At 35.3% G+C, this 7,478-nt stretch overlaps 1 long non-coding RNA gene across 1 annotated transcript; it reads left to right on the top strand.

Annotated features, from left to right (window-relative positions):
• Nucleotides 1-3,162: 3,162 nt before the first annotated feature.
• On the top strand, nucleotides 3,163-5,780 carry LOC109221544. Its single transcript, XR_002067277.1, has 3 exons — nucleotides 3,163-3,347; nucleotides 3,455-3,525; nucleotides 4,355-5,780. It is a non-coding gene; the product is annotated as an uncharacterized LOC109221544 (long non-coding RNA).
• Nucleotides 5,781-7,478: the final 1,698 nt, after the last annotated feature.

Below are 7,478 nucleotides of genomic sequence, written 5' to 3'. Positions count from 1 at the left end.
TTATCTTTAGCTCCACGGTGGGCGCCAAACTGTTTACCTCGAAAATATGAGTAATAATTAAATTTGATTTGTGGTTTTAAAGATATGTGATTTAGTTCAATACCAATTAATAATCAAGAAGTATGAAGTAGAAATGAAAGAGAAAAGTGAATCAAACTAATGTTTCTTAGCAGCAGCGATCTCGAGCTCAGTGACCTCGAGGTAGGTTTGGAATAATAAGAACAATTAAGTAATAAAAGTAAAGTAAGAACAATAGAGCTAAAGGACAATGCTGATGAACAGTAGGCGAAGAAGGTAGAGAGTATATACTTTTCTCAGTGATAAGATCATCTTACAAATGATTGGGGTCCCCTTTATATAATAGGGGAACCCTAAAAAAGGAATATTTCTATTTACAGTAGGGAATATTCTCGATACAGCTGTCTAACCGCCTAGTACGGAATCATACAATCTTGTTCCGAAATTTCTGCCGCGATTATGGGGATGTGGCAGGGATCTAGCTCATTCTGTTACAAATTCCTAACGGTACTATTTCGGGGTCGAGTATACTCGGGTCTGGTCCTCCTCGTACCCCTGTCTCCGGGCATTGCACTCTATCTTCGAGCTTGCCTCTGGTCCACCGGTCTCAAACTCGACCTTGCCTGAACTCGGGCCTATGACGAACCCTCGATCATGTAAATCGAAGGCCTCTGATTTTGACCGTATACATACATAGAGGATTTTCTATAATTTTTCAGTTTGAAGATTAAAGGGAGAAAGGAAGTGGGTGAAAAGAATTGGGAAATTTTCCCCTGTTGATATCCAACGGTGGAGTCAAAGTTCTTACTTGAATTGTCATTTTCTTAATTGGTAGTATAAAAGAAATGGAAGTTTAAGGTGAGGTTTTTTTGTATTTATCGTTGCGTGTATAATAATGTGGTTGTATTAAGTTGGAGGTGGGTGGAAAAAGATTTGAAGAAGAAAGGTGATTTAGAGTGGGATCCACTTTATTTTTAGGAAAGAAAAAAAAGATAAACTTATTTTAGGTAGGCAATCGCATTCTTGAAAGAGTGCATTTTCACCGATGGGGGCTAACAGGTCAGGTGTTTAGTTGAATCTTTTTTGTTAAATGAATGAAGTGTCTAGCTGAAAAAAATGGAACTCAGTTAAGGTGTCTAACTGATCGTCAGGACAACTTAAAGGGCTAGTTTAAATGTATTCTCCTTTTTTTTCTCATTTGGGTCGGTGGGTGGTTTTAGCTTGGAATAGGGTACTAAAGATTGGGATGAGCTTGTATTTGATTCTCACGGCTTGCCACATGTTCCCTCTAGTCTAAATTGAGGGGCATAATTTGATTAGATGATATAACGAAAAGTCTTAATTGAAACAGTTTAATCAAAACGAGAATATATTTACACAGATTTTTCTAATAATTAGCACAATGACACAGGCAATTAGCTAAAAAAAGCAAGTTCCACTCTACAGAAATATGAGATACGACGCATTTATTTATGACTATTGGGATAAAATGTCGGAAAATTTCCCGTTTTTTTTGACATAGTGACAAATGTCGTAAAACACCGACATTTAATATTAATATTGGTATAATAATACATTTGATACTAAATATTGTAAAAAAATGACAGTTTGAGAGGAAATATATTTAAAACAACGGACTTTGAATACAAATGTCGTCAACATAATGACTTTTTTAAGAAATGTCGTAAAAAAGTCGACATTTTGCTACAAAATATCGGTAAAAATTAGACATTTGGATAACTATATATCATAAAAAAGGATGACATGTTGTAGTATAAAAGTGTCAATAAAACAAATGACATTTGGTCGCAAACCTGTAGTAAAAATACGACACTTAACAAATGTTGTAAAAAATTTTGATACAATGACAAAAAAATATGACCTTACTTTAAATGTCATATTATTTGTCCGGTATTCACGAACATTAACTCTACGAGTTAGAAATTCTCCTATAGTTTCTTAGAATTTTAAATCATTCTTTGTCTTAAAAAAATATCACACCTCTTTATATTTAATATTTAATTTTTTAAAATATTGTGATAATTACCTAAGTATAGACTGATTTACGTTTCTTGTGTGCATATAGTAATAAGTTAGAAGGCACGTCCAGATAGCTCCTGGAGCGAGTCATATGTTGCACAATAAACTGAGGCGGCTTCAAGTAGTAGGGCTTATTTGTGAGGCTTGCATTGCACCACAACATAAAGATTATGCACCTAAGCAACGTCTAATGCTCGGCCTCGGGCTCGTCAAGGAAGTACTAGGTAAATCATCTGTTTTAATATTTCTGATTTAATAGTGTTGACCCTCATAAATACATTAACAATAAATGATCTTAACTAAAGCGAGTCATAGTAATTGTACATTTACTAAGTGAGCGTGATGGGTTCATGTTATTTGAACATTTTCTCTGAATATATAGATAGTCTAACTATATATCCTCACTCGCTATTGATTTGTAGTTCTTAGATTTATTTCTTCCAAAAGAGACTTTAATACTTTGTATTTATCTCTGAAGGGATAATATTTTAAATTATAATATTGATAAAGTTTATTGATTATTACTTTTAGGAATGTAATTAAATGTGTAGTTTGATAATAGTTTAATTTGTAACTTCGAGCCTTTTAGGGAAGTAATCAAATATATGTAGTTTGATAACAATTTTAACACTATTGCATTGTTTATACTTGTAAAACATGTTAGATATTTTTTTTTTATGAGTTTCCTTAATCGTATGATTTTCTTAAACTTTTAGTGTACTTTCTATATTTTTATGTTATATATATATATATATATATATATATATATATATTTTTATGTTATATATATATATATATATATATATATATATATATTGGAAGTTTTAAATCGGAAATTTTTTTGATTTCTTGAACTAAATAAAATTTAAAGATTCATGAGGCTTACCCCTCCCCCGATATTCAGTGAAATGCCCACATCATATGCCTCGCCTTTTAATAAATTTTTCCGATTTAAAACTTTTAATTAAAATATCAATGTTTAGTCAAAAAATATATTATTATTACTATTACTTGTTAGATGTTGGATTTAAAGATGAAATATTTTTAAAAAATTAAAAATATATATGAAACCAAGTAACCAACATTTATTGACCACAATTGAGAAAGCTAATTAAGTCATAAGCCTTAGAAGCACGAGGACTCATCCCCTCTCTTCTCTCAAAATCAATTTTGGGTCAAAATGTCAAATTGGGTTTGGAAAAATTTCTCACGTCTGCTCCCTCTTCCCCAAGACTCAAAAGGAGCTATGTATGGAAAGTATTGGAGATTTAGAAGGAAAGATTTTGGCGGTAAGAATTTTGCTTCCCTCCTCCCAATTCTAAAAAATATGGTTTTCCTTCCTTAGTTAGAATTCTACAAAAAACCTAATTTTTGGTATTCCACTATGCTATAATAGATACTTGGAGACGAAAATGGCTGAGGCTTTTGCTGCTGAGATCCACAAAGCTTGTTTTCTACAAATTCAAGGTACCCAATTTAGTTAACAGATATCTTTCTTTTTCTTGGTTGTTCGGATTTGGGTTAACAGATTTCTTTCTTTTTCTTAATTGTTCGGATTTGGGTTATCAATTTTCTGCTATATGTATTGATTGGTAGATTGTTTTTGATTTTTTGGGTGGCCAAACAGTGTGTTTCTGGACGTTTGTTGTTTAGTATATTAATAAAGTTGGATATAAAGTTGGATAGGCAACTCTAACTTATTTGGGGATGAGATAGAGTTTGACAAATTGATAGATGGAAAAAAGTTCATTTTTTGGGGGCATTTTTTTTATTTGTTCTGCTTTTTCCATATCTCAAATATGAGATTTTTGTGTTCTAAAAAAACTTACTAGGTTTGTTCTTTCCTAGTTTTTAGGCTCTTCAAGTTTGCTTGCAAAGCATGTTTGTAATACTTAAAACTTCTTTTTTATTGTATATAAGACACCAGCACGATGTTTGTTTAGTGATGAACTTTAACAAGATTATCCAATATCTACAAATAGTAGTGTTCGCGGGACCCTGAGCATGAAACACATTTAATTAGAATGGAAAAAGCTAGGTCAGAATGAGAGCTTATACTCATCTGCAGGAAAGGATTTGAACTGTTAAAAGAGATCATATATGACTAAATGACAGGGGATGAAGCTTACCTCTAGTAGAAGGTCCTTTGTATTCCTTGTCAAGATCAGATATTGTTAACAAAAATGGATGGAGATTATTTCATATAGAAGGTCTGCATTCATACAGGGCTGCCCTTATCGACCCTACCTGCCCAATTTTTTGGCACTCCAACTTATACTAGATAAATAAAATGCAGGCCTCACAACAAGTTTGTTCGCAATCTAGCAGTAAAGTGGAGAGTTCCACCCATCTGACCTTGTTATTGCTCTCGGTGATGGCACCATCTTGACTTCATGGTGGATTGCCAAGCCACACACAAGTATCATGGCTTCTAAATAGACATACTACACTCAGGCACAATGTTCAACAGTTTTCAGTACATACAAGGGTTTATATAATAACCTATTGAAATACAATAACAAGAAGTATATTTATATAGCATTGCATGTATGCAAGTATATAAGCTACATGTTTTCAACCCAAACTCTACTTCTTTTCATTTTAACAACTCTAGCTTTTGCACCTCTCCCCCATAGTCCCATTTGTGTACTCAAGAAATTCCAAAACATGCAGCAAATAAACTCCAAAATATTCCCACATCAAAGCATGTATGTATAGAAATAATGGTACTATTTAAAAAGATTGGATTAGTATGATCTCATTTACTAGTTCAATCTAAAATAGATCTAAATCAAGTTCAATCAAACATCAATTTGATACTTGTTTTTCAAAAGTTATATTTACTTAAGATGTCAATTATGGTATTCTATAGTCCTATATGCTTAGTTTTGATAAAATATTAAATATTGTGGCGATAGAGTGAACTAGTTTGTAAGATTCACTTGAAAAAATAAAGAAACTACATGTGTTTTTTGCCATGCTAGATGAATACATTTGTATAGTCATTAGTAAAGTGTATACATTATAATATATATTCGTAGTCTGTGATATAATCTTTCTAGTTTCTATCTATAAGTACTCTTTTTTAGCTGATTTTTTTGCTATATGTATAGGTTATTCTTAATGGATAAGAGTTGGATAAACATATTGAATAGGAATGATCCTCTGTATGAGAATGGAGCCAAAAAGTTTCTTCATTTTGCTTCATTAGATAGGCCTAATGCATCTGAAATCTTGTGTCCATATCGGAAGTGTCGTAATATGAAATTTATCTTGAAAGAGTTGATTGTTGAACATATTGTGGTTGATTGATTTCTACCTAGTTACGTTAATTGGATTTTTCATGGTGAGGCATCATCTTCATCAATGTCTGTGGATAGATTAGATAGAGGTGATGAGATACATGGCTTGTTGCATGATGCTTTTGGAGTTCCTCCTACTACTGACTTTATTAATATGGACACTCATGGTGATAGTTTTGGTGGGTCAAATCAACATAATGTGGGATTTGATAAGAAAACTGAAAAGTTTTTTAATTTATTGAAAGAAGCTGAGCGTGAATTATATCCCGGAAGCAAATATTCACTTCTTTCTTTTCTTGTTCGTCTATTACATTTAAAGTGTCTCAATGGGTGGAGTAACAATTCATTTTCCATGTTGTTAGAGTTGTTAAAAGATGTGTTTCCTGAAGGTGAAATATTACCTAAGTCCTTTAATGCTGCTCCTTTCCTTGCCGTTGTGATTCTCATGTCTCACATTCTTGGCAAGTCCCTCATCTTAGGTAGCTTGGCCCTTTCCGCTTTTCTTCCATTCCCTTGCCTTGTCTTTCTTTCCGTCGGATTTTGAATGCGAAGTTTCAGTAGGGTCATCACCTATGTTTCGGTCCGCCAACGCATCTGCCGCTGCAATGGCAGTAGAGAGGCTTTAACATTCTGCCTTCTCAACTCCAATTGCGCCCAACCCTTCAATCCGCTCGTTAAGTAATGCAGCTTATCTTCCTCTGCCATATTACTTACATTCAGCATCAAGGATGAAAATTTCTTGACATACTCCCTCACCGTGCCACCTTGTTTCAAGTGACGCAGTCCATCTCTTGCAATCCACGATGAGTTAGTTGGAAGGAATTGAGATTTTAATTCCTTCTTCAGCATCTCCCAAGTCTCAATCTTGGGCAGTCCAGCACTTTTCGCATGAGCAACTCGTGTACGCCACCACACTTTTGCATCATCAGTCAAATACATAGGTGTGATCACCACCTTTTCATCATCCGGCACACGAGCAGCTTGGAAATTCTGCTCCATATCCCATAAGAAATTTTCCAGTTCTTTGGCACTTCTTGCACCACCATAAGCCTATGGCTCCGGAATTCTCAACTTAGTGCGTTCATCACTTCTAGGGGCAGAATTTTGCAATGCCCTTCGAAGTTGAGCCACCTCTTCGCGCAGTTCTTCCTTCTCTTGACGTACCAAGGCCATTTCTGCCAGCGTAGTCTCATGTCTCGCAGCATAATCTGCCTCTAAACGTGCCATCCTAGCAAGAACAGAAGAATCGCCATCTACTTCAAGAGCCTGCCCAACCAGTGCTTCCAACTGCTCAACCCTTTGACGCAGTTCAGCATTTGTGCCACCAGCCATGTTCTCAAATAGCACCACAAAATCTGCCACTGGTTGTTTTGCCACTGCGACGAACCTACTCCGCTCTGATACCAGTTGTCACCGGGGCATTTTTGGCCAGTCCAAAGTCACACCCGTGTGGCAGTCAAGTTCCGCACTTGACTCAGCCTTCCTTAACACTTAGCCAAATTTCAGCAAGTTTGGCCTTAACAAATTTTTAGGCAGCAAATCAGAAAATCTGTAAGAACACAAAGCCAATACGGGAAAATTCCCAACCCTTGTATTAATTTCGAAAATATACAAAGGAACCCTCACTTCGCTATGAACACAAGTCGTTCACAGCCCACTTTTGACAAAGAACACAAGTCGTTCTTGGCCAACACTAAGACCTGCGCAAGCCTAGCCTTAGTCCCCTTTAAAACACTTTGAAACCCTCACGTTTCCCTCTTATTTCCCACTTATAATTTCACACAAAATTTCCCACACCAATCTGACTAAGTCCAAAGGCCCTATTTATAGAACATAGGCAGCCTTAAAACTTTACAGCACATGGACACTTGTTGTCTACAGCTTTTGCCACTTGTCGGGCTAAGGCTAAATCTGTTCCTAACTTGTAGTTGACATCCCCAACTACTTAGGCCATGATATACACGAAATGGATAATGGATACAAACATAATCAGTCATGGGAGATTATTGGTACAAGTGGTTATGAAACTGTAACCGCCAACTACTTTGGCATGTGCCTTGCATGTGTCTTTTGACTTGGTCAGCTATGCTTCACGCCCAAGGATTGCTTTGTGCCAAG

Source organism: Nicotiana attenuata, unplaced genomic scaffold (assembly GCF_001879085.1).
Source record: "Nicotiana attenuata strain UT unplaced genomic scaffold, NIATTr2, whole genome shotgun sequence".
Taxonomy (NCBI): domain Eukaryota; kingdom Viridiplantae; phylum Streptophyta; class Magnoliopsida; order Solanales; family Solanaceae; genus Nicotiana; species Nicotiana attenuata.
Note: the sequence above shows the minus strand (reverse complement) of the source record. Positions and strands in the feature narration are given on the sequence as shown.